The 25,467-nt window shown below is 51.1% G+C and overlaps 1 protein-coding gene and 1 long non-coding RNA gene across 11 annotated transcripts in view; one reads left to right on the top strand and one right to left on the bottom strand.

The window, feature by feature from the left end:
* The window catches only part of LOC144335915 (uncharacterized), a 213,586-nt gene that overhangs the window by 122,364 nt on the left and 65,755 nt on the right, over positions 1-25,467 (top strand). For 2 of the 10 annotated variants that reach the window (XR_013407181.1, XR_013407180.1), the window contains exons 3-4: positions 7,149-7,192; positions 7,381-7,461. The exons of 4 other annotated variants lie outside the window; for them this stretch is intronic. The gene's annotated coding sequence lies outside the window, so the exon portion shown is untranslated. Of the gene's footprint in view, positions 1-7,148; positions 7,193-7,380; positions 7,462-8,418; positions 10,465-25,467 lie in introns of all 10 variants that reach the window. 4 more of the 10 variants (XR_013407176.1, XR_013407177.1, XR_013407175.1 and 1 more) reach the window with 3 other exon arrangements.
* Positions 30-17,798, bottom strand: LOC144335919 (uncharacterized). Its single transcript, XR_013407189.1, has 3 exons — positions 17,559-17,798; positions 17,247-17,470; positions 30-2,265 (listed from the first exon to the last, which is right to left on the bottom strand). It is a non-coding gene; the product is annotated as an uncharacterized LOC144335919 (long non-coding RNA).

The following is a 25,467-nucleotide window of genomic DNA, read 5'->3' as shown; positions in this document are numbered from 1 at the left end:
TAATAATAAACTCGCCTTTATATAGTGTCTTTCATTGCCAGTGTATCACCGAACACTTTACAGATTTAATAATAGAGTTTCAGAAATAAATAATGGGGAATAATAATAGGAAGGATAAATAACATATTTATGGAATTGTATTGTGGTTTATGGTGGTAAACAATTCCTCATACAGCCAGCAGCAGGAAATTAAGATGTTTGGAAGGGAAGAGGGAGAAGAGAGGGATGCCTTCAGGTAAGATTTGAGCTGAGCTGAGGGGTGTCAGGGGTAGAAACAGTGAAGATGAAGGGGTCCTGCATGGGGCGTTCCTGCAGAGGGCGGGGCTGGGAGGGCAGCAGAGTGGGCACCTGTGCTAGGAGGAGGTGGCTGTCCTACGTTGGGTTCTGCAGATAGCAACAGGCTGGGCGTGGTGGCTGATACCTGTAATCCCAGCACTTTGAGAGGCCAAGGCAGGCGGATCACCTGAGGTCAGGAGTTCGACACCATCCTAGCTAACATGGTGAAACCCTGTCTCTACTAAAAATACAAAAATTAGCTGGGTGTGATGGTGGGCACCTGTAATCCCAGCTACCCGGGAGGCTGAGGCAGGAAAATTGCTTGACCCTGAGAGACGGTGGTTGCTGTGAGCAGAGATCATGCCCCTGCACTCCAGCCTGGGTGACACAGCAAGACTCCGTCTCAGAAAAAGAAAGAAAGAGGCTGGGCGTGGTGGCTCACGCCTGTAATCCCAGCACTTTGGGAGGCCGAGACGGGCGGATCACAAGGTCAGGAGATCGAGACCATCCTGGCTAACACGGCGAAACCCCGTCTCTACTAAAAACACAAAAAATTAGCCGGGCGAGGTGGCGGCGCCTGTGGTCCCAGCTACTCAGGAGGCTGAGGCAGGAGAATGGCGTGAACCCGGGAGGCGGAGCTTGCAGTGAGCTGAGATCGCGCCACTGCACTCCAGCCTGGGCGACAGAGCGAGACTCCGTCTCAAAAAAAAAAAAAAAAAGAAAAAGAAAAAGAAAGAAAGAAACACCCAAAGGTCAGGTGCATGATATTTATGGGGAATCAACCTTGTGTAGGAAGGGGGAGGGTACAGGATTAGACAGAGGTAGAAGCTGGGCCCAAACAGCCAAGCCTTTAGCCTCCCCCGCCGTGACCTGGTTCAGTCATGAAATGCAGGGCTGCCCAAGAGGGCTGTGACCTCAGGTCAGGCCACTCTCTACATAGGCAGGGGTAGATGTCCTGGATCCAATCCACTCTGGAACGATGCCCTTGAAAAGAAAGACAAGTAGTGGTGCAGAAATTTCTCGGAGCATATTGAATATTTCTCCTTGAGCCTTTAGCTGGTGCCAGGCTGGAGGGATCAGTGGGGTCAGAGGTGCAAAGAAAGGAGACAGGAAGAAAGAACAAGGACCTGGCCCCTCTGCCAGGCTGAACAGAAACGGGTTTCTTCTTGCTTTATAATACCCGTCCCTCTTCCCTGGCGGATGGTGCTGAGACTGGAGAATTCATCCCTGAGAATATCAGCAGACTGGCTTCCTTGCTTGATTGTTATTGGCCCGGCAGTTTTCTTAGAGCTTGACATATATTGTCTCTTTTGTAGAGGAGTACACTGTGACTTGGAGGCTGAATAACTTGCCCAGGGACAGCAGGGAAGGCGTGGCTAAGTCAAGATTTGACCCCAGACTCATGCAAAGTCCGTTTCCCTCTGCAGACTTGAGGTTTTAGTGGAAGCCAAGATGATGCCAACATCAAATGCTGAGGGTCAGTCAGTCCCCCGAGCCTGTTTCCAGAGGCTGAAGACCTCTGAGAGATGCCAGCTTCCATCTGTAAATGAAGTGCCAGGTGCAGCAGCTGACTCTACGGGGCCTGGAGGCCGGAGGCAGGAGCCGCTGGGAGCAGCTTGTCACCCAGGCCTTGGCCTGCTGCTGGCCGGCTCTGCAGCTCTGTGCTCTGGCAGATAACCCCATACAGGGAGACCTGCTCTAGCCATGTGCCCTGTTTTGGCATTAGCCACTGCCCGGCAGGGAGCTACCTGGAGTTAGTCTGGCCCAGCAGAAGCTCCCACTGGGTGGCTCATGTTTTCGTCGGAAAATGCTAGACCCGTGCAGGCTTGTACACAAGTAATGTTCACCTCGCTGCTGCCTTACATGGGCTTTAAATTCATTAGCCCTTTTTATTGTCTTGTAGGAGGCAGATCGCTAACTCACAAAGCACCCGTCCATCTCCCCAGAGCATATCCGGTGTCTGGATGCGGAGCAGATGTAACTCTGTACCTGGCTGGGGGTGCAGGAGGGAAGAGGGGCCGAGTGCTGGGCTGTGGGATTCAACCAACTCTCCCTTCTCAGCCCCCAGTTACCACCTGTTCCTGAGATGCATGTTTTTTGAGCACCTACTGTGTGTCAGCGCTGGGCAATGCCCTCTGGATAGAGCCTTGAATAAGCCAGACAAAACCCTGGCTCGCGCCTGTAAGCCCAGAACTTTGGGAGGCTAAGGTGGAATGATTGAGACCCGGAGTTCAATACCAGCCTGGGCAACAAGGTGAGACCCCATGTCTATAAAAATTAAAATATAAAATATAATAAAATAAAACAGAACCCCGGCCCCTCAAGTGATTCTAGAACTAACTCTAGGTTTGCAATCCCGTAAAGGAGATCCAAGCGCTGGGTAGATGCTTGCACTAATGACATGGACAGAGCATCAGTTTCCACATCTGTAAAGTGGCAGGGATCCCTAGTGATCAGTGACTTGGAAACTTGCAGGGAAACACAGTAGCCAGTGTGTGGCCCAGGCCCCCACTCTTGCCTGCGAACGCTGTGATGTGATTGTCGTGGAGATGGCATTTGTTACTGCTTCGTCCTTGTCAGCACTGGCAGGTTGCGCAGGGATCTCCTGCTGGGCACGGTGTTTGGCATTGGAGTCAGACAACCAATTTGCACTTTATTCTTTTGAAAAACACAAAGCTTCCCTCACTGCTTCCATTCCTGGAAGTAGGTGCTCTCTACCAGGCATGATGGGCAGAGACCAAGGTCACCTTGGGGCTCTTGGGTCGTTCACTCCCAAGGTTTGGTGAACTCTGGGTGACGGCACTCCTGTACTCACCTTCCATCACTGGTCAGCCAGGTCTAGGCTGTGTGGGGCAGGGTGTGGTCACTACCAAGGTGTCCCTAACCTCAAGGAGTATAGAATGATGCTCAGAAGAGAGCACAAATAGAAGAAAGCCTATTCACAAAGCAGCAGACCATCAAGTCCTGGTGAAAGCGGAGAGCTAGAGGGAGCCTTGGAGGGAATCAGGTCCCCATGCCCAGCCAGGCAGCCCTCACCCAAATGCTGCCAGCAAGGGGACACCCTCTCTGGCTGCAGCCCCTCTGAATGACTCATGTTGTTGAGACTTACTTTCTCATTACAAATCCCACTGGCAGCATGAATGGGGGGTCTGGAGTCCCCTATATGTGGCTGTCAGAGGTGTTTGAACAAGAGCAACTCCATCTTGAATAGGGGTTGGGTATCTAAGTCTTACTGGGCTGCATTCCCCCAGTTATGGTTAAGGCATTCTAAGTCACAGGATGAGACAGGAGGTCAGCACAAGATACAGGTCATAAGGACCTTGCGTATAAAACAGATTGCAGTAAAGAAGCCAGCTGAAACCCACCAAAACCAAGAAGGCAATGAAAGTGACCTCTGGTCGTCCTCACTGCTCATTATATGCTAATTATAATGCATTAGCATGCTAAAAGACACTCCCACCAGCACCAAGACAGTTTACAGATGCTGTGGCAACATCAGGAAGTTACCATATATGGTCTAGAAAGGGGAGGAATCCTCAGGTCAGGGGATTGCCCACCCCTTTCCTGGAAAACTGATGAATAATCCGCCCCTTGTTTAGCATATAATCAAGAAATAACCATAAAAATGGGCAGCCAGTGGCGCTCAGGGCTGCTCTGCCTATGGAGTAGCCATTTTTTATTCCTTTACTTTCTGAATCTACTTGCTTTCACTTTATGGACTCGCCCCAAATTATTTTCTTGTGCGGGATCCAAGAACCCTCTCTTGGGGGTCTGGATCAGGGCCCCTTCTGGTAATGTGGCTAACGCAAATGTCACCACCAGTATGAATCCAGGGCAAGGTCCTGAGCCTGAGTCTCCACTTTCTCGTCTGTAAAATGGGGATGATGACAGGATGGACCCCCGGGTGCTTTTGGAAGATCTACCAGGTTAATGGGTGATCCTCAAGGTTCCAATTGACAATGGGGAGTGTCTCATGTGTCCGTGTGAAGAGACCCCCAAACAGGCTTTGTGTGAGCAACAAGGCTGTTTATTTCACCTGGGTGCAGGCGGACTGAGTCCGAAAAGAGAGTCAGCAAAGGGTGGTGGATTATCATTAGTTCTTATAGGTTTGGAGATAGGCGGTCGAGTTAAGAGCAATGTTTTGGAGGCAGGGGGCAGATCTCACAAAGTACATTCTCAAGGGTGGGGAGAATTACAAAGAACCTTCTTAAGGGTGAGGGAGATTATAAAGAACCTTCCTAAGGTTGGGGGAGATTACAAAGTACATTGATCAGTTAGGTTGGGGCAGAAATAAATCACAATGGTGGAATGTCATCAGTTAAGGCTATTTTCACTTTTTTTGTGGATCTTCAGTTGCTTCAGGCCATCTGGATTTTTAAATGCAGGTCACTGGGGATATGATGGCTTAGCTTGGGCTCAGAGGCCTGACGGGGAGCTTTGATCTTTCACCCACCTTGCCCTCTGAACTCACGGAGCCAAATGCATGTCAGAGTCTTGGAAGCCCAGTAACTCTCAAGCAGATTGGCAAACTCTGGCCCACAGGTCAAATCCAACCCTACTGTGGCCTGTTTTTATAAATAAGGCTTTATTAGAACATGGCCACTCACGTTCATTTACATATTGTTTGTGGCTGCTTTTGCATGACAATGGCATTGAGTGGTTGCAACAGAGACAGTTTGGGGCACAAAGCCCAAAGTATTTACTATCTAGACCTTTATGAAAACATTTGCAGACCCCTGCTCTACTGGGCAGGGTCCCCTGAAAATGCTGGAGTGGAAAATGTTCATAGAGCCAAAGTCAGATTCTTCTACCTACTTCTCTCTCAAACCCAGACATTAGAGTCAGCCCGGAGGAGACCTGGGCCCGCCAGGCAGGCTCTGGACTCACCACTTCACCCATCGGTTCCCCAGAGGGTTACTGCCTGCCTTGCGGACCCCGTCATGCGTGGAATGGAGAGCTGGCACCAGGAGTAGAGAGTGGTGGACAGTGGCCTCCAGGCTAGCCTGACCCGGCCATGAATGTGTTTATCAGGCTGGGACATGGCCCAGTTGAGGTCGGGTCTCTCCCAACTAGGCCCTGATTCTCCTCCTTTAGGAGGGAGTGAGGACTCTCCCCACACACTCTGGGTCACACAGGAGGTCCTGGAAGACTCTCACCTGTAGACCAAGGTGGAATCTTAGGGGTAGGAGGAAGAGGGTCCTACGTGTCTGAGACATTGCTCACCGAGGCCAGTAATTGTGCGCCATTACTGTTAGTAAGGGTTACAAAGCCAAATTTCTCCCTGTTGCTTCTGCCTTCTGGTCCTAACACAACCTTCAAACAATTCAGAATAAATCAATTGCGTTTTAAACAGGACAACTTTAAAAAATATTTGAAGATCCCAGCCTTGAGTCACCAACCGGATCCAGTCAAGTTCTAGCAGTTTCCATCACATGGAGTCACCTCCTGGCAAATGATGCATTTCATTGTCTCAGAGTTGAACCTATTTACCGTCTAAAAATGTGCCAATAAACCTAAAGCTTACATAGGAACCCTGTCAGCCACCGTGTTTCATTAAAATGTGTTCCCGGACTTTCTGTGTTCATTGATCCTGACACACCCGGAGGAATGTCTGAGTTCTCAGCTGGTCTTGGGCACATTGCGTGTGTTGTGGGGTGAAGGAGGAAGAGGATCAGAATTAGTAAGAGAGTAACTTGTTTAATTGGAGTCGTTGCCTCTTTTTTTTTGAGATGGAATCTCACTCTGTCGCCCAGGCTGGAGTGCAGTGGCGCCATCTCGGCTCACTGCAAGCTCCACCTCCCGTGTTCATGCCATTCTCCTGCCTCAGCCTCCAGGGTAGCTGGGACTACAGGCTCCTGCCACTATGCCCGGCTGATTTTTGCTGTATTTTTTTAGTACAGATGGGGTTTCACCATGTTAGCCAGGATGGTCTCGATCTCCTGACCTTGTGATCTGCCCTCCTCGGCCTCCTGAAGTGCTGGGATTATAGGTGTGAGCCATCATGCCCGGCCCATTGCCTCTTTTTGACTGTACTTATACACACACTCATAGAACTTAAGGGAGTCCTTTGCGTCTCCAAGCCTCAGACATAAAATGGGAATCCCCTCACCCACCTGTGGGATTATAGGGACCATCTGTAAACACATTCCCAGCCTTCTGACCACGCGGGGTAGAAACGGTGCACGCCGGGCGAGGCTGCATCTGGGTTTGCAGACACACACCTGTCTACACTTCAGTCCAGGTACTGCTTTCTGGGTATCTTTGATAAATGGCTGTGCTTTTATATTCTAATTATTAACAGAGACAATACCTCAGAGGCTCAGGGGAAGCCCCAAGTCCCAGCTCAAAGGGGAGATGAAAGTGTTTCCAATGAGAGAGGCCGATGCAGAAGAAAAATGGAGGAGGCAGTTGGGAAAATGCTCAGGAAGTGGGGACCAGGGGAAGTCTGTTCTCGCAGAGGGGAGAGTGGGCTCGTCTGGGTGTAGAGATCAGACCCAGCCAGCTGCCTCCACGAGCGGGAGGGGAGGGGGTCCAGGGAGTTGGAAGCAGGGGAACTTCTCCAGTGGGGAGTCAACATTCTCGAATAGCCAGAGAGAAGGCTGGGATGTGGCTAGACACAGGTGTCATCCTGCCCTGGAGGTCAGCAAGTAAAACATCTGGTAAGCTGGACCAAACCGGCCCAGATGAACTCTGCACCTGCCCCCAGTGCCCTGGGTTCCTTACAGCCTCTAGTTGCTCATCCCCCTCCATTCACCCCAACACCTCCCACCCTCCAGGAACGCAGCCCTCGTCCTGAAGCACTGTCACTTTAATGCACCCTGAATCCCCAGGGTCTTTAATATGAAAGTACAGATGCCAATTTCATATTCCAGGGTGGAGCTGGGACTCTGTGACTGTGACTCTAACAAGCTTCCAGGTAAGCTTCCGATACTGGGGTGCATGGACCACTCGGGGGGCGACCAGGGTGACAGTGGGGCCCCTGCTACTAAAAGGATGGCCTTAGGAGCCAGTCAAGGGTTGGAGTCCTGGGTGTCCTGCTTATTTACCAGCTCTGTGACCTTGCGGAAGTTACTTAACCTCTCCAAAACTTGGTTTTTCCATTAGTCAAATGGGAATAGGACATCGTCATGGGATGGCCGAGAAGATTTGGTGATGTGAGTTCAGCACATTGGGCTCTGCTAAAAGGTAATAAATAAGGGGGCTTGCATTATTGCTAATAATACATCACGTCCAGGCCAAAGCTTAACTCAGGAGATCAGGGCAAGAGGGGAAAAGCGTGTTCTCCAGGCTGCTGCTTCCAAATGTCACCCCAAGCTCTGAGTGGTGACCCCAAAGGCAGGGAGCCTGCTCTCAGGTAGCTCCACTATGAGGCCTCCGTCCAGGAGGGACAGAGCCTGGCATCAGGGCGGGAGATGGCACAAACAGCCTCACACCCCTCAGACCTGCCACATAAGCCTGGTACGGAATGAAGCCAGTAGGCAGCGAGGGGGCCCTGAGGGAGGAAGGAGGGCTAGGCCAGGTACCTGGGACTCCCCAGCAACCCTCCCCACACCCCTGCTTATAAAGTGAATTTCCTGGGATTAAATAAGAGATAGGGCCTGCAGGGGTGAGAGGGGAGGAGTACTTCATGCATTTATTTGTTTACTACCTACCCACTAAATTCCACACCTGGTGTAGTCTGTCTTCACAAGGACCTGAAAGGTGAACAGCACTATTGCTGTGAGCATGTGAGATCCCCAGAGGAAATATCCTGCCCCAGCCAACCCTCAACTCTATCAGGACCCCTCTGAGGCCACATCATTTGGGGGGTGTGTGTATGGAGGACCTGGGTAGGTCGTGAATGTGCTAGTCTGAGGATCGAATATAGATGGGGAAAAAGCCAGGTGACTCCACCCAGGGGCAGGTCAGCCTGGTCTCAGTAAAGCCCCTGCAAAGATCTGACTTTCTTTCCATAGAGCGGGGTTTCTCAAGCTGGGCTCTGCTGACATTTGAGGAGGGATAAATCATGTTGTGGGGGCTGTCCCAGGCACTATAGCTTGTTTAGCAACATCCCAGGCTCTGCTCACTCAATGCCAGCAGCATCCCCCAACCCCAGTCGTGACCATCAGGAAAGATCTCCAGATATTGCCAAATGTCCCCTAGGTGTCAAGTCACCCCCAGGGAGAACCACTGCTATAGAATCCCGATGCTTCCACTCCTCGGACTCAGACATCTGTGGAGGTGATGAGGGCTGAAGATCTATGAACTTGGCAGTGAGCAAGGGGTTCAACAGGCAGATGATCTCCATTTCCTCCCTGCAAGCTTCCAGGAGTCTGCGGCTGCCAGCATCTCAGAAGCCTTCTGGGTGGACTATTTAGTGCTCAACCATCAGCTCCCCGGCTTCCTGGCCTCCTCCCACTTTGGTCAGAGAAAGGAGCAAATGGAGGAAGCTTTGGTGGAAGGAGGGCTCCGCAGGCAGCAGCTCCCACCCCACTCCCACCCCTGCATCTTCAGGGGCCTGGAGGTTCCTGGGAAAAAACGTTCCTGCGAAAAACATCTTTGGAAAGGGCAGGGCTGGAGTTGGCACCGAGAGTTCTTGTTGGAGAAGTCAAGGGATGCGGAGGCTGAGTGGGGGAAGAGAATGTTATCACAGAAACCTGATTTTTCTACACACTCTATCAGCTCCCCATCTGTTCCTTGATTAAATGTATCGCTGCACTCCCTCCCCACATGCCTGCTGCCAGGACGTCTCCGGAGCCCTGATTACATCTGTGGAGAGAGCCTCAAGCCTCACAGATGAGCAGGCTTATCGATCAGCCTGGCAGCTGACGTTTGTTTTAAAATTTAGAGGAGGGTGAGCAACAGAGCCGGCCAGGGTAGGGTTGTCAGAGGAGGGTCGTCAGGGGAACCTCATGCCCCAAAGGGAACGTCCTCCATTCTCCTTCTGGCCTCTGCAAGCCAGGGCGGCCACTTAGATTAGCATCAAATAGTGATTTCTAGCTCTGTGACCTTGGGTGAGCCACGTCCTCCTCTTGGCCTCAGTTTCCTTCTCTTTAGCATGAGGGTGTTGCAGCAGGTGATTTTAGAGTTGTCTCCAGAGTCAGCGCCCTTGTGACTCTGAGGCTGGGCCATGGGCCAGCAGCCCAGTCATCCCTGGGGAGGACCTGTTAGAAATGCAGGCTCTCAGGCCCTGCCCAGTTCCGCTGAATGAATCAGAAGAATCAGAATCTGCCTTTTAACAAGATCCCCTGGTGCTTCACACGCACATTACAGTGTAAGAAGTGCGTCTATGCTTCTGTTCATTTGGCTACTTCAGAGATGAACATGTATAAGAAATCTCTCAAAGGGAATGACTCACCATCTTCTCCGGCCTCAGAAAACTTCTATGGAGATTAACTTCCTGCCTGAGAACCTTAGTGCTGCGAAGGAGCTAGCTCCGATATCCCAGCCACCTCTTGCGGTTTAAACCTCGCAGTGAAAATCTTCATTCGATGAACCACTTAACAAGCCTGGGGATAAAGTGACAAGCAGGACCCACTCCCTGTCCTCAGGGGACTGCCTCTCTCGCAGAAACAGGCAGACTCTCTCCCTCGAGGCTGAAAAGATGCCAGAGAGAAAGGCTGGTCCCACAGGACTATCGCCAAGCATCTTGTCCTCTTGGCATGGGAATCTGATCACATTTCCAACAGCAGCACCAGCCTTTTATGACTTTCTATATTAGTTTCCGGGGTCTGCTGTAACAAATTACCAGAAACTGGGAGGCTCCAAACCACAGAAATTCATTCTCTCACAGTTCTGGGGACCAGAAGTCTGAAATCCAAGTGTTGGCAGGAGCACACGCCCTCCAGAGGCTCTAGGGAAGAATCCTCCTCTGCCCCTTCCAGCTTCTGGGGCCTACCAGTAACCCTTGGCTTGTGGCAGCACCACTCCCATGTCTACCCCTGCAGTCACAGTGCTTCCTTCTCTTCTCTGGGTGTTGAACGCCTTCTGCCTTCTTATAAGGACACTCATGCTGGCATTCAGGGTCCACTCAGATAATCCGGGATAATCCCACCTCAAGATCCTTCATTATGTCTACAAAGAACCTTTTTCCAAATGAAGTCCTTTCAAAAGTCCCAGGGATTCAATGTGGCTATCTTTTGCAGAGGGAGCTATTTTTCAGCCTACCACACTCTCCAATCAAGATGTGGCCTCAGTGTGGGATCCTGGGTGAGTTACTTAACCTGGCTAAGCCTCAGTGTCCTCCCCTGTACATTGGGATAATTCCCCTAGGGTGGCTTTGTGCTTGAATGAGCATCAGTATCACCTTGTTGAATGCAGCTGGCTGGGCCCACCCCCGGTCTCTAAATTAGTGGCTCTGGGGAGAGCCTTAAGACTGTGCATTTCTTGGCTGGATGCAGTGGCTCACACCTGTAATCTCAGCACTTTGAGAGGCCAAGACGGGCGGATCACCTGAGGTGATCATCTGAGGTGAGAACAGCCTGACCATCATGGAGAAACCCTGTCTCTACTAAAAATACAAAATTAGCCAGGCATGGTGGTACATGCCTATAATCCCAGCTACTCAGGAGACTAAGGCAGGAGAATCACTTGAACGCGGGAGGCAGAGGTTGTGGTGAACTGAGATCGTGCCACTGCACTCTAGCCTGGGCAACAAGAGCGAAATTCCGTCTCAAAAAGCAAAAACAAAAAAGCAAGACTGTGCATTTCTAACAAATTCCCAGGTGACACTGAGAACCACTGGATTAAATAAAGTGATGGATCTAAAATGCCTAACAAAGTCCCCACATAAAAATAAGTACTGAGTAAATAAATGTTTAATTTTATTTTTTTTTAGAGACAGGGTCTTGCCGTGTCGCCCAGGCCAGAGTGCAGTGGTGCAATCACAGCTCACTTGCAGCATCAAATTCCTGGGCTCAAGTGATCCTCCTCTCTCAGCCTCCCAAGCAGCTAGGATTACAGGCAGGCACCACCATGCCTGATCTCACTATATTGCCCAAGTTGGTCTCAAATTCCTGGCCTCAAATGATCGTCCTGTCTTGGCTTCTCAAAGTGTTGGGATCACAGGCATGAGCCACTGTACGTAGCCAGTACTGAATAGATAAATGTTGGTCAACAGCTGACAAAAATGTCACTCACCATGGCCACTTGGTTAATTGGAAGGCAACACAGCAGAAGGGCCAGTGTCCCATTAGAAGGTAAGCCTCTTGAGGGCAGGGGTGTGTCTATTCAGTTCCTCAGTCTCCAGTGTGCTGCTTGGGGTTCACCATGGTTATCGGCCTTGATCTAGGCACTGTGCTGTGACTGGGTCTTGCCTCTATTTGCCCTCAGATATGTCAAGGGTTTTCCATGTGTTAGTTTTCATGCTGTTGATAAAGACATACATGAGGATGGGTAATTTATAAAGAAAGAGAGGTTTAATGGACTAACAGTTCCATGTGGCTGGGGAGGCCTCACAATCATGGCGGAAGGTGAAAGGCATGTCTTACATGGTGGCAGGCAAGAGAGAATGAGAGCCAAGCGAAAGGGGAAAACCCTTATAAAACAATCAGATCTCACGAGACTTATTCACTACCATGAGAACAGTGCAGGGGAAACTGCCCCCATGATTCAGTGATCTCCACTGGGTCCCTCCCACAACACATGAGAATTATGGGAGTTATAATTCAAGATGAGATTTGGGTGGGGACACAGCCAAGCCATATTACCACGTAAGTTAACAGTGACCACGTATGTGAGAACCAAAGGTATCGGAAGGTACAGAAATCATACTGAGGAGATGGGGATGATCCCTCCTGAAGGAGGCCCTGTGAAAGTGGGGATGCCTGGCAGGGTGCTGGGAGGAAAGTCAACTTGCCAGCGGTTCCAGGGAGTGGGAACAGCATGCGCTGGCCTATGAAACATCAGTGTGGCAAAGTCATGGCATCGAAGTGCTGGGGAGTTAGGGAGATGGGCCAGAGACCTCAGCAGCAGCCAGGAAGAGACCAGCTTTTCCTGCCTTGCTTCAGAGTGACGACCTGTAGCTTATAGGTAATGGGAAGCACATTACAGGGTTTCTTTGGGAGAATGACTTGTTTAGCTTCATGCTGGGGGAAGATTGCCCTGGTGGCCCCACGGGGGGTAGGCTGAATGAGGAAGAGACTGGACACAGGAAGATCATTTAGGCAACTGGTAAAGTGATTCAGGCAACAGATGATGAGGGCCTGGACTGAAATGCAAGCCTGGCACTCATCTGGCTTGATGGATGAAGGCGTGAGTGAACAAATGAACAAATCATCAGTTAAGCCAGTTTCATCCCGTCTCAGAAGAGATGGACTCAGAGAGCAGTGGCAGTGATGCCCTGGCGTCCTTGGGCAATTTAGAGTAGGGACACTGCTTTAACCTGCTGTGCGTTCCCTCCATCCTTGAGGGGAAATGGCGCCTCCTTTGTAATTACCCAGTGCAGGTTTTGCTAAGCATCTCCCAGATGTTAAACTGGCTAATTTCTGTAGGGATTTTTCTTTAAGCCAGCATGACACAGGCTTTAAATCAATTTGAAATCCGTTGTCTACAGATCCACACAGAGAGGGTCCTTGGAGGACGGGTACCAATTATTCTCATCAGTCAATGAGGACAGAAAGACTGTGATAGGTCTGGGCGGCAGTGGGGAGACTCAGCTTTAGACTGTGGGAAACAAGTTAGGGGCCCAAGGCTGGGCCAGGAAGGTGTGATGCTGAGGACACATGGATGTCGTCCAGGCTACAGGGAAAGGGCCCCCAGTGTGACTTTGAATGAGAGGTAGAAAGACGGGAGACTTGGGTAAAAGAGTTGATTGAGGTGTAGGGATGCCAAGGTCCCCAAAAAGTTCAGGGACTTTGGGCTTTGCTCTTCATCCGTTAATAAATGAAGTGATAGAGGAGAGAAGAAAGGGGCAGGTCTGGGCAGGGCGATGGTGGTGGTGGGTAGAAGGAAGGTCAAGGGGACTCGTTAGAAGCTATTTGCAGCCTGCTTGGAGCTCAAGATCACTGAGAATATTTATGAATAAAATCCATCTTGCCCCTGATGCAGGGAGACAAGCCAAATTTACCAGCTCTATATTCCCGTCCAAATGGCTCTCTTCTCCTTCAGAATATTGCTTTGAATAGAGCCCATCCTCCCATCCTTCCTCCCCCATGGGAGGTTTCCAACTTGTCTACTGTAAGTTGAGGACATGGGAAGTTGCCAATATGGCACTGCCCTGGTGGGACCAACAGGAAAACTGGGGAGGAGGCAAGGGAAAAAACTTCAAGGACAGCAGCAGACTTTTGTACATCTGGGGTTGCCCCCATTGTAGGCAACATGGCAAGGCACATTTCTCCAGGACCTGCTGCTCAGCCCAAGGGAGAGACCTTCCTCTCCTTACTCTGAGAGCCTGAGTCAGTCAGGTGACCTGTCTTGACCAATCCCAATAGTCAGGACCCAGTCAGGTGACCAATGTGACCAATCCTGACAGCCACAGTTGAGTGAGGTGACAGGATTGGCCAATCCCAACAGCCAGGGTCCAGTCAGGTGACCCATTATGGTCAATCCTGACAGAGTTCAGTCAGGTAACTGGTTTGGTCAATCCCAACAGCCAATAATGTCAGGTGACCCATTATGGTCAATCCTGACAGAGTCCAGTCAGGTAACTGGTTTGGCTAATCCCAACAGCCAATAATGTCAGGTGACCCATTGTGGCCAGTCCTGACAGTCCAGTCAGGTAACTGGTTTGGCCAGTCCCAACAACCAATTCCCAGTCAGGTGACCCATTACAGTCAATCCTGACAGGTAGAGTCCAGTCAGGTGACTGGTTTGGCTAATCCCAACAGTCAATACCCAGTCAGGTAACCCATTGTGGTCAATCCTGACAGTCACAGTCCAGTCAGGTGAGCAGGCTTAGCCAATCATACATTCTGGCTTTGACTTTGGCTGAGTAGTGAAAAGACATTGGAACAGTTAGAATTTGCTTGTAGTAGCCTCTTGAGGTAGCAGCTATGTGTGGAGATCATGGAAGCCGATTCTACTGCCCAGCTTCCAGACCCTCTTACTCCCTACTTTCCAAGCCTTCTTTGTTTCCTCCCATCAACATTGTGTGCCCCCATATCCTTCCAAAGCATTCTTTCAGCATCGGTTTCCATTGCTTGCAACCAGAACACTGATAGATTCAGGAGGAAGTTCTTCAAAGACTGCGAAAGGCGGACAAAAATACACTCATGTGCCAGGTGGAATGAAGTGTCCTTGGCCTGCTCAGGGGCTGGGATGAGGCACTGGATTCCTCTCCCTCTCCCTCCTGAATTTTCCACTGCAATGACTTCTTTCTGGAGGTGAATCACAGAAAGCTGACCAATTCTCCTTTTTTTTCCCCCTAAAGAACTTGAAGTCCTTTATGCCCACCTCCTCCCTGTGGTCATGGTGTTGCTAAGATATAGGAAGAAGAAGCTGAGAGCCCTGCCCATGTCACACAGCAAGTCAGAGGTGGCGCAAAGATTAATGAAGTATTCTCTCCCAATCCTAAGAGCAGCAACCTGGCCTTGTTTGTGGCAGGGGTAGCCTCAAGAGGTCGGTAGGGACAAATCATGACCCCTAATGCTTTCAGGGCTGTCTATGCCTGGGCATTATTCCAGACACTTTGCAGTCCATGGTGTTACTATTCCCATTTTACCATTGAGAAAACTGAGGCATAAAGAGGTTAAACAACCTACTCAAGGTAACCCAGAGAGTACACAGTGGGATTTGGATCTGAGCATCTGGCTCCAGAGTCCACGAGTTTGCAGAAAAGCCTCAGAGGAAAGAAAGGGAGGAGGAGGCCTCATGAGCCATGTAGTGTGCAGCTCCTGGAGAGGGTGGAGTGGGGTGCGGGTCTCTGAGCCCTTTCCACTGGTCCTCCTCCTACCGGAAGTTAAACCAGGTGCCCAGGGCAGCCTGCCTCCCTGCTGACCAGAGCCCAGCCTTCCTTGAGTAATCCAACAAGTTTAATGATTTATCAGTTCCTATTTTGGAAGTGGCTGTGCGGTTGGCATTGTCATCCTCTGTTAGTGGGAGCCGCAACAGGTTTTCCTCTAAGGCCTGTGCTGCCTGCTCACATGTGGCTCTGGCCTGGGAGGCTGGAAGGGGACTGAGGAGTCGTGAACCTCAGGCAGCTGGTTCTCTGAGGATGTGGCCTTGAGGGTCAGTCCTCCACCCTTTCCCTTCCTGGCCTGCTTCAAGGGTAGAGTGGATCTCTCTAGAAGGGCATTCCAGCCTGTGCCTGCGACCTTTGCACTGACTTAAAGGATGGAAGTGGGAATGAATCGACATCTGGAAGCTCACCAGAGGCCAGATGGATTAGACATAACCAGATGTCAGATGGAGCCTCCCTGTCCCTTGAAATCTAGAGAAAGGGGCCTGTGCCCCTTTCATACCCCAGGGAGGTCACAGCTATGTCCTCGTGCCCCCTCCAGCTCCAGAACCCTGCTTCTGTGGATTTGATTTCATTTCTGAACTGAACACCCACCCCCTATCCCATGCGGGCTATCTCTGTCTTGGGCCTTGAGACAATCAAGTCCTTTCTTGATTTTCAACACAAAAAAGGGAAGACTCCCTCCTGCCCCTCCTCCAGCTTTGGGGTTTGGAGGGAGATGGAGAAACTCTGCACACAGGTCTGTGAACTTCCTAGACATCGAATTCTTTGGTGGCACCACGGTGTCGACTTCCGCTGGTCACTTATCCCCAGGATGGTCTCCGCCACCTTCCTCATCTTGTTGCCCCCCCGCTTTTTTTTTTTTTTTTTTTTTTTTTTGAGATGGAGTCTTACTCTGTCGCCCAGGCTGGAGTGCAGTGGTGCAATCTCTGCTCACTGAAAGCTCCACCTCCCGAGTTCACGCCATTCTCCTGCCTCAGCCTCCCAAGCAGCTGGGACTACAGGCGCCTGCCATCATGCTCGGCTAACTTTTTGTATTTTTAGTAGAGATGGGGTTTCACCGTGTTAGCCAGGATGGTCTCGATCTCCTGACCTCGTGATCCGCCTGCCTCGGCCTCCCAAAGTGCTGGGATTACAGGCATGAGCCACCGCGCCCAGTCCCATTTTGTTATTCGCCCGGCCCCCGTTTCTTATTCATCCTCCCATCTCTTCCTGTCCCTCTCCCGCCTCCGACCTCACAGCTGTGAATTTTCCTCTGTTGTTCATTTTCCTTCCATTGTGCAAAGAAGTTCATTCAGCTTTCCCAGGCACTCACGCTAACCCCAGGCACATCTCTGTGTCTCCAGACTCATCAAAGTACTCACAACACAGAGGTCTCCAGGGAATGAGTCCACTCTTTAGGAATCAGTTGTGGTTATACATGGGGTGGGGAGGGAAATAATCTCGCCCCTGAATGCAGTTTCATTCAACCTCATCACAACTCTGCAAGGAGGGTCCCACTCACTGCGCTACACTGCACACCCGCGGTGTAATGCACACCTGCAGTTAAATGACCTGCCCAGGGCTCACCACTGCAAGGTAATAGAGACCAAATGCATGCTCAGGCCAGGTTCCAAAGGTCGCTCTGCACTGATTGGCTGCCAGGAGGCAGGGGAGGAGGCCAGGCTGCAGGACATGCTCAGGGGGTGCTGGGTGGCAGGTGAGTCCCAAGAGCAGACCTGGGTGGCCTCCCATGTCCAGAGAGGAGGCACCTGATGGAAGGACAATAATGAGCTGCAGGCAATGGCAGTGAGGAGGCTGAGAGGTCAGAAGTAAGGGGGCTGGGTGACGTGGGGGGTGACGAGCACTGAGCAGGGAGGAGACAGAGGTGGGTGGAGAGGAGAGGGATGGAAGGGAGGCCTTGCCAGGGGGCCAGGTCCAGGTCTGGAAGCCCATGCCTAGAACACCAAGTGCATTTGGAAGCAATGTGCCTGTGCCTGCGACCTTTGCACTGACTTTCAGGATGGAAGTGGGAATGAATTCCAGCCTGTGGAATTCAGCCCTTTAGCACCAACCTCAATCCTTTAGTCCCAGCCATGTGTAGCCAGATACGAACCTCCAGCTTCCCAGCTCCTGTGCCTCCCAGAGGCTCCAGGTATCTGGACATCTAACAAACCTGGAGTCTGGCTGCCCCTTCTGTGCCCACATGGGCTCCCGAGCAGGGCCCCCTGTGTCCACTTCTGCCCATCCACAGACTGGCTGACTCGGGTCCTCTTCAGGCCGTGTTGGGGGAGGCCTCCCAGATTGATCTTGCACGTTCTCCTTTGCTCCAGGCTGCTCCTGGGAAATGAAATACCCATGAATCAATGCCAGAAAAATGACCATCTCCACTCACCCTCGCCAGGAAACCAGCTTTCAAGTCTCCCACCTTGGGCACAAGAGGTGCAGTGGGGCTTAAATTCCTTAAGTTCCGTCTTCTCTTGGGGTGTGCTTCCTGTGGCTCAGGGCCAACTCATTAGTTTATCTGTCACAAGCACTGAGGCGGCCACGAAATATTGATGTGGCCATTAGGGCATGAGGGTGGACAGTAAAGTGTGGCGGGAGAGCCCGGACCGTGTGCCCCTGGCCGTGGATTTGGGGTGCACGCCCAGCTCCCGAGCACGAATCTGGCGCCGCATCAGGCAGATCATCACACGCCGCGTGGAAGGCCTGAGTTAGGATTAATGGCCGGGCATTCTGCAGCTTTTCATTGCCCGCTTGTGAATATATATGAGCGCTGTGTTCTCGCCGCAGCTGGAGTTAAAGAGCTGCCGCCACCTCATTGAAGACTGGGAGAGAAACATTCAGCTCAGAAGCAATTTGGCTCCCAGGCTGGTCCCTGCGTGGTGGGCTTGTTTCTGCTTTTCCCTTGCTGATTGGTATAATTAAAGCAGTGGGGGAAAGAATCCAGGCAGAAAAGGAGTTGGGGATCATAGTGGCTGAGGATTCCGTGTCTTTGAAGTCGGTAAGACTTGGGTTTGCACCCTAGCTCCACCAAAAGCTCTGTGATCTGGGAAAAATTGCTCAACCTCTCTGAGCCTCAGTTTTGCTGAGATAAAGCCACCTTCCTCAAGGCCTGGGTGGGGCTAAAGGAGATGATGTGGGTAGACTGTGGAGTTCCTAGCCCAGAGTTGGCTGCCACAATTAGGGTTCTAGATCCAAGCAACAGAAACTGATTCTGGCTAATTGAAGCAGCAGAGAAATTTGGTGAAAGGCTATCAGGAGGTTGCAGAATTTCTGGGAGGGCATGTGTCTTAGTCTGTTTTCACACTGCTATAAAGACATACCTGAGTCTGGGTGAGGTGGCTCACGCCTGTAATCCCAGCGCTTTGGGAGACCGAGGTGGGCTGGATCACTTGAGGTCAGGAGTTCGAGACCAGCCTGGTCAACATAGTGAAATCCCTATCTCTACTAAAAATGCAAAACTTAGCCAGGCCCGGTCATGCATGCCTGTAGTCCCAACTACTCGGCAGGCTGAGGCAGGAGAATTACTTGAACCTGGGAGGCAGAGGTTGCAGTGAGCCAAGATCATGCCACTGCATGCCAGCATGGGCAACAGAGTGAGACTTTGTCTCAAAAAAAAAAAAAAAAAAAAGATATGCCTGAGACTGGGTAATTTACAAGGGAAAAATATTTAATTGACTCACAGTTCAGCATGTCTGGGAAAGACTCAGAAAACTTACAGTCATGGCGGAAGTTGAAGGGGAAGCATGGCACCTTTTTCAGAAGGCGGCAGGAAGGAGAATGAACACAGGAGGAACTACCAAACACTTACAAAACCATCACATCTCATGAGAACTCACTATCACGGGAACAGCATGGTGGAAACTAGCCCCATGATCCAATCACCTACACCTGGTCTCTCCCTTCACACGTGGGGATTACGGGAATCATAATTCAGGATGAGATTTGAGTGCAGACACAAAGCCTAACCATATCAGCTTGGCTTTGTGACAATGTACACAGGACCACAGCCAAAGTCACAGCCTGGGGATGGTCTGGTGAGGACCCTCCACCACCTCCATGGAGCACCAGGGGCCCCAGTTTGTGGGTCCTGGATACAGGATGCCACTGCAGCCACTACAAGGACACTGTCCCCTGGGAACTGGATGGGGGGCTGTTAGTAACCATGACCACAGGTTCTCCACTCATCCTGCATCTGTGTATCCTGCATCTGTGTGGCCAGCTCCAGATAAAAGGTCCAGGAAGGGCACATCCGGTTGTCAAGCCTGGTCACAAGCAATGGAGGCTGGCAGAGTGCGTCACTGGCATGCTTAGATTCTATATTGGGGACTTTTTCCAAACATACGGAGGGGAGTTGGATCCTAGATGGCCCAAAATAGCCATCTCCTTTGTGCTCTAGTATTGTCACTGGAGTTGGGACACAGGCAAGGCAGTTTTCACCTGGCATTTATGTCCAGAGCCAGTTCTGATGGGTTCATGCCTGTGCCAATTACTAAATGACGCCCAGTGGAGCTTCCACTGCTCTTTCCTGCTACATAGGCGGGTCTCCACCAGCAGCATCCCCATTATTGGCTGGAACAACAGCAGTGCCCCCAGTGAAGTGGAGAACTTCGGTGCCCATGAAGCAAGTCCACAGCCTCACTGAGTCAGGGTTCTCCAGAGAAACAGAACCACAGGAGATCTTACATCATGTAAAATTTTATATGCGTGTGTGTGTAAAAATAGATTTATTATGAAGAGCTGGCTCTCTTGATTATGGAGCCTGAGAATTCCCAAGATCTAGAGTCAGCAAGCTAGAGACTGGAGACCCAGGAGAGCCAATAGCATAGTTACAGTCTGAGTCCAAAGGCCTGAGAGCCAGGAGAGTCAGTGGTGCAAATTCTAATCTGAAAGCCAGCCGGCTTAGGACCTAGGCTGAGTCTAGGCGGAACAGATCCATTTCGGAGCCCAAGCAGTCAGGCAGCAGGAATTCACTCTACTCAGCCTTCTTGTTCTATTCAGGCCTTTAACTGATTGGACGAGGCCCACCTACATCAGGGAGGCCATCTATCTGCTTTACTCTGTCTCCAAATTCAAATGTGAATCTCATCTAGAAACACCCTCACAGACGCAGCCAGAATAATGCTTGGCAAATGTCTGGGCACCTTGTAGGACAGTCAAATTGGCCATAGAATTAACCATCATACCCACCCAGTGAAAAACACCAAGATCTTTTTTGTTTGTTTGTTTTTGAAACAGTCTCACTCCGTCACCCAGGCTGGAGTGCATTGGCACGATCTTGGCTCACTGCAACCTGTGCCTCCCAGGTTCAAGCGATTCTTGTGCCTTGGCCTCCCTAGTAGCTGGAATTACAGGTGCCCACCACCACACTCACTAATTTTTGTATTTTCAGTAGAGATGGGATTTTACCATGTTGGCCAGGCTGGTCTTGAACTCCTGACCTCAAGTGATCCACCCACCTCGGCCTCCCAAAGTGCAGGGATTACAGGCATGAGCCACCACCCTGGCCAAAAACACTAAGATCTAAGCAGAAGGAACCAAGTAGAAGTGGGGAGAGACCCCCTTTCCAAGACCTGCTTCCTGAGCTTTGTTCACTATCAGCTTCAAGGACATTTACACTAGTGGTTAGGAGCCCACTGTGAATCCAGAACCTCTGAGTTCAAATCTTGCCTCTGCAATGGAGTAGCTGTGTGATGCTGGACAAGTCAGTGAAGCAGTCTGTGTCTCCATTTTCTCATTTTCAAAGTGGGGATAACAATAACACCCTCCTCATAGAATTGCTTTAAGGGTTGAGTGAGCTAATATATGTAAAATACTCAGTGCTAGGTAAACAGTAGGTACTTAATAAGTGTGAGTTACCCTCAATCCCCTTCAGGAGATAGGAAGCTGCAGGATCGGGTTACAGCTATAATGTTGAAAGTGCATGGTTAGGTGGGAATGAAGTGGCAATGAGATGGTGTGGACTTGTCAAGAGAGTTGGGACTAGGAAGCTAGCCCTACTGCCAGCTCCAGGCCTCACGGGGGTCTTGTTAGAGACTCCAAGATGAGAAGATCCAAGGACAGGCAGATTCTGTCTGGTGGTTACCTTTGGGAAACTTAAATTCCTGCCCGGATCCTGCCTTTGCCCTGACCGAGGCATCTCCGTAAACAACAAAGACGTTCACGAGTCTGGCATGAGTCTAGTGCAAAGCCTGGCACTTTGGAGTGGCCAAAGATGCCATCTTGAGCTAGCTTGAGTCCCTTGGCCCGAGCTCATTGTCTCATCTCCTAAACTAGTCCTTGGCCATGGGCTTGGTAACCATTTTAAGGTCTTTTTGACAGCAGTAGAAATCCGATTCCTTGTCAGCACAGGCCTGCGATTCTCTGTACCCACCCTCTGCCTCCCCACCTGTTAGGGCACTGTCCCGACAGTCATTCAAAAACAAAATCCCAGAGTTCTGACTCCTGAGCTCGCTGGATTCTGAAGTGGGACTGGTGCTGCTAGCCACAGCGCCCTGAATCCCACATTAGCGCTGATCAAGAAGGTGTCTAATGCAGAAGAACCTTCATCTGTGGACCCAGAGGATGAAGAAAGGGTGACAGCCTCCTAGGGAGAAAGACATTGTGTTTTCTGGAGTTCAGGTCCCTAAACCCATCTCCTCAATTTTGAGAGAAGGGGCCCTGTCTCTAGAGTATGTCGCAGCCAATGGGACAAGAGCCCCTGGACCATGCAAACCATTCCTTTGCCTTCAGAAAACACCTGCTCCCAACCAGAAGTTGGTGCCCACACAGCACTTGGGCCAAGCTGCAGGGGAGGGGGCCTCAAGTTTGAGTTTCCCCAAAAGCAGATCCTGAGACAAGGATTTGGGTGCAGGTAGCTTATTTGAGGGCATGAGAGGGAGTGGGGAGACTGAGGCAGGGAAGGCGGGAAATCCAGTAGAGGGTGTGTAAATGAGTGGGTCACTGCTGTGGGCCCCTGGCCCATCCTGCCCCCAAGGTGAGGGCCCCTCTGCATTAGAGACCTAGGATAGGAGGGGCTGGCAACCTCCTCAACTTCCTGAAGCTCCAGTGAGATTCAATGGGGGATTCAGGGCCCTTTGGGTACAAGTACCAGTCCTAGCTCAGAATCTAGTGAGAGATGAGTCCCATGGGGAGCCTCTGTGAGACTGTGGGGAACATGTCTCAGGACTGGGGTCCTTCCCACGGACTCTACTCCTTTGGCTGGGGGTTGCTCCTGGAGGACGAAGATGAACCCACAGGGGTTGGCAGCCTGCTCCATGCCAAAGATTACCTTCAGGTCAAGGATGGGACCCACCTACAGGTGGCCTCTGACGTAGACTAAGGGGCTGTGGGTGGGCACTGACTGTGTCGGCTAGGGAGAGCTTCTGGAAGCCAGGGGACCTTGCCTGACGTTCAAACAGGTGGCCAGGGGTTCATACAGGACCGTGTGGCTGCCCTGGGTGGCCCAAACACAGTGACTCCAGGGTCAAGCCCCCTTTCTCAGGCTCCATCTCCCCTTCCCACCTTGCGTGGTCTCTGCACGGCCAGCCCAGGGACATTTTGCTTCCTAGAAGAAGCAGGGAAACTGGCCAATGCCAGGAATCTAGCCTCTGCAGGCCAAGGGGAAAAGAAAAACAGAAAAGGAGGAACCCTTAAAATATCCCTCAACTGTTTAAGGATTGGAGATCTGCACTAAATCTCGAGAAAAAGGAGTAATTACGCTGTCAGCAAAGGTGATATAATTTTTAAGACTCAGTTCCACAGCCGTAATTTTTCCTCATCCTCCCCGTGTCTCCTGGGGGATGTAGGGGCCAATTACCTGTCAGTTTGCTGAGAGGTGCTGTTCCCAGGCAGGAAGCCATCACTTGCCACAGCTTTCATAGAAAACCACTTGGCTGGGAGGGGCACCCAGGGCTGTGAGGGCCACACCATGGGTAGCCAGAAGGGAGGTGGGGAGGACAGAGCACTGCTGGCCTCTGACCAGCCCTCAGCCAGAGAATGCCATCTAGGCCGCTATCCTAGCAAGGCCAATCCAGACAGAGGCTTGGGGTGAAGACTTGGGGGGTTGTGCAGGGAGAAATACGGGTCTGGGGTCCTTGGGCAGAGGGGCTCTTCTAACAGAATCTGAGCATCTCAGGGCAGACCAGGTCCTTCCAGCCCAGTGTGAGGTTGCCGTAGAGAGGTGTAGCAAGGGTGGCCCTAAACACAAGGGCTCTGAAGTTGGGGACAGCCTGAAGGGAGCCCTGGTCCTATGTGATCTCAAGCAGTTTCTTAACCTCTCTGTGCCTGCAGATTCTCAGGGGAAAATGGGTTAAAAAGGAGACCCACCTTATCAGGCTGATGGTAATTACGTTTTAGCCCTACCTCCACCTAGAGCTTGATTCCTGCCAGGGGCCGCCCAGCCTCTGTTGAATACCTCGATAGACAGGGAGCTCACTAGGTGGAGAGGCGGTTCATTTGCTTTGGACCACGGGGCTGACCCGGACTGAGTCAGAATTTCTTAGTGTTCCCCCATCGGTGCCACGTTAACCCATCTTAACCCTTAATCATGCGCCCCAAGCTCTAGGACTCAACTATCAACACCAGCTACCCACTCCCCGCCACTCAGGAGCATCATCATCAGTCACTCCAGCAGTCCTTGGGCTCTGAAACATACAAAGTTTCTACTCCGCCAAGAGGGTCTGGGCACTCCTGGGCTGGGGGACTTGACCCTGGGATACCCTCTCTGCCTGTTTATCCTGAACTTAGGATACGTCTTTGAGGATCAGTGGAGTCATCTCATCTTTATCTCTTTTCCTGCTCCCTCCTTGTTCTCAAGGCCCCAGAAATTCTTTGGAGCTTCTCTCTAAAACCATATGAATCTGGAGGCCTAATTAGCTTGGGCTTCCTTCTGGTTTGGGTTTCTCCCTGGGGATGTTCCCGTTCTGGTCAGTAGAGGATGCTGTGCTCCATGGCATCAGTGCCACCAGGCCATGCTGGGCACTGTTGGGAGGTGGAGATTCAGGGACGGGTACCAACCACATGGTCGGGACCCACCAACGGCTCACTTCTCCTCCAGAGACTTCTTACTGTTCCAGGAGCATCTCATGGGAGGAATGTGGCTACTGGGCTATAGGTTAGTATGGGGTACAGTAGGAAACCAATATTCTGCTAGGAGAGCCCCCTCCTTTGCCCTTGCCCCAGGCTGGGCACAGCTTCTTCATCCAGAGACAGTATGCGTAGGGGTGAAGGTCAGGCAGCCCTGCAGTCAGACCATCTAATTTAAATCCTGCCTCCTCCATTCCCAGGCTATGTAATCATTGCTTCATGCCTCCGTTTCTGCATCTGTTCAATAATGATAATATTTGAGTTAAGTGACTTGAATGCACGTGGAGCATTTAAGAAGTTCAGGAACTTGAACTGTCAAGTTCACAGTTAGGGTGAACCCAAGGGCCCTCCCTTGTTCTGGGATCATCTTATCTTGCTGGACTGCTTTGATGTGGGTCTCATGTGCCTGGGTGGGTGTTTCCTCCAACTTCTGGGCCTTAGCATCCATGCTCTGTCTTCCCTTTGCCTCCCACCTTTGCCTGTGGCTCTCAGGCAGCTCTTCTGGCTCCAGCCGTTCCCCTCCACCTGGAAGAGAGAAAGAGAAAAGGGAAGGGCTGCCTGAGGGAACAGGGCCCTCCTCCTGCAACCTCTTCGGCTTTGTTCCACCCTTCAGTGAGTGCTCAAGAAGAGGAAGAAGCAGCAAAGAGTTGGAAAAGTTTGGGGAAGGATGAGGAGGCTAGAAAAGCCTTACAGAGCCATACGATAATGAAAAATGTCCATCCTAGTAACTGGGAAGGAATCTTCCCTCCATCCACTTACCTACCTACACACTGTGGACCCATAAGACACACCAGGATCTAACAGGCTACCCTTCCCTTAGCAGTCAAATCTTAGGGAGAATTTGCAAAGGGTACCACCATCAATCTACCCAAGGCTCTTCCCTCATCAGAGCCATGGAGAGCTGTGGTTGAGCATGGGGTAGCGGTTAAGGGTAGGGGCTTTGAGTCAGGGCAACCTGGGTGTCATCCAGCTCATGATCCTACAGCAGGTGCCATGACCTTAAGTTCTACGTCAGTAGAATGGAGATGAACAATATCAGGTTATGGGGAGATTTAAATGCAATAAGGCATGACAACACCAAGCACCTGGCACACAGAAAGGCTCGATAAACACGTTGTTTCTATTTTTACTGGAAAACAGAAGGAGAAGGAAGTTCACCACTCTTTCTCCACTTCTCACTTCTCACATCTCAGAGCACTTGATTTCAGGCCACTAGGGGTACATCCAGGTTTCTGGATGGGAAAGCAGGGACCCCTCACCAGTACCTG

Source organism: Macaca mulatta, chromosome 16 (assembly GCF_049350105.2).
Source record: "Macaca mulatta isolate MMU2019108-1 chromosome 16, T2T-MMU8v2.0, whole genome shotgun sequence".
In the NCBI taxonomy this organism is placed as follows: Eukaryota; Metazoa; Chordata; class Mammalia; order Primates; family Cercopithecidae; genus Macaca; species Macaca mulatta.
This window is presented reverse-complemented; position numbering and strand designations above follow the sequence as displayed.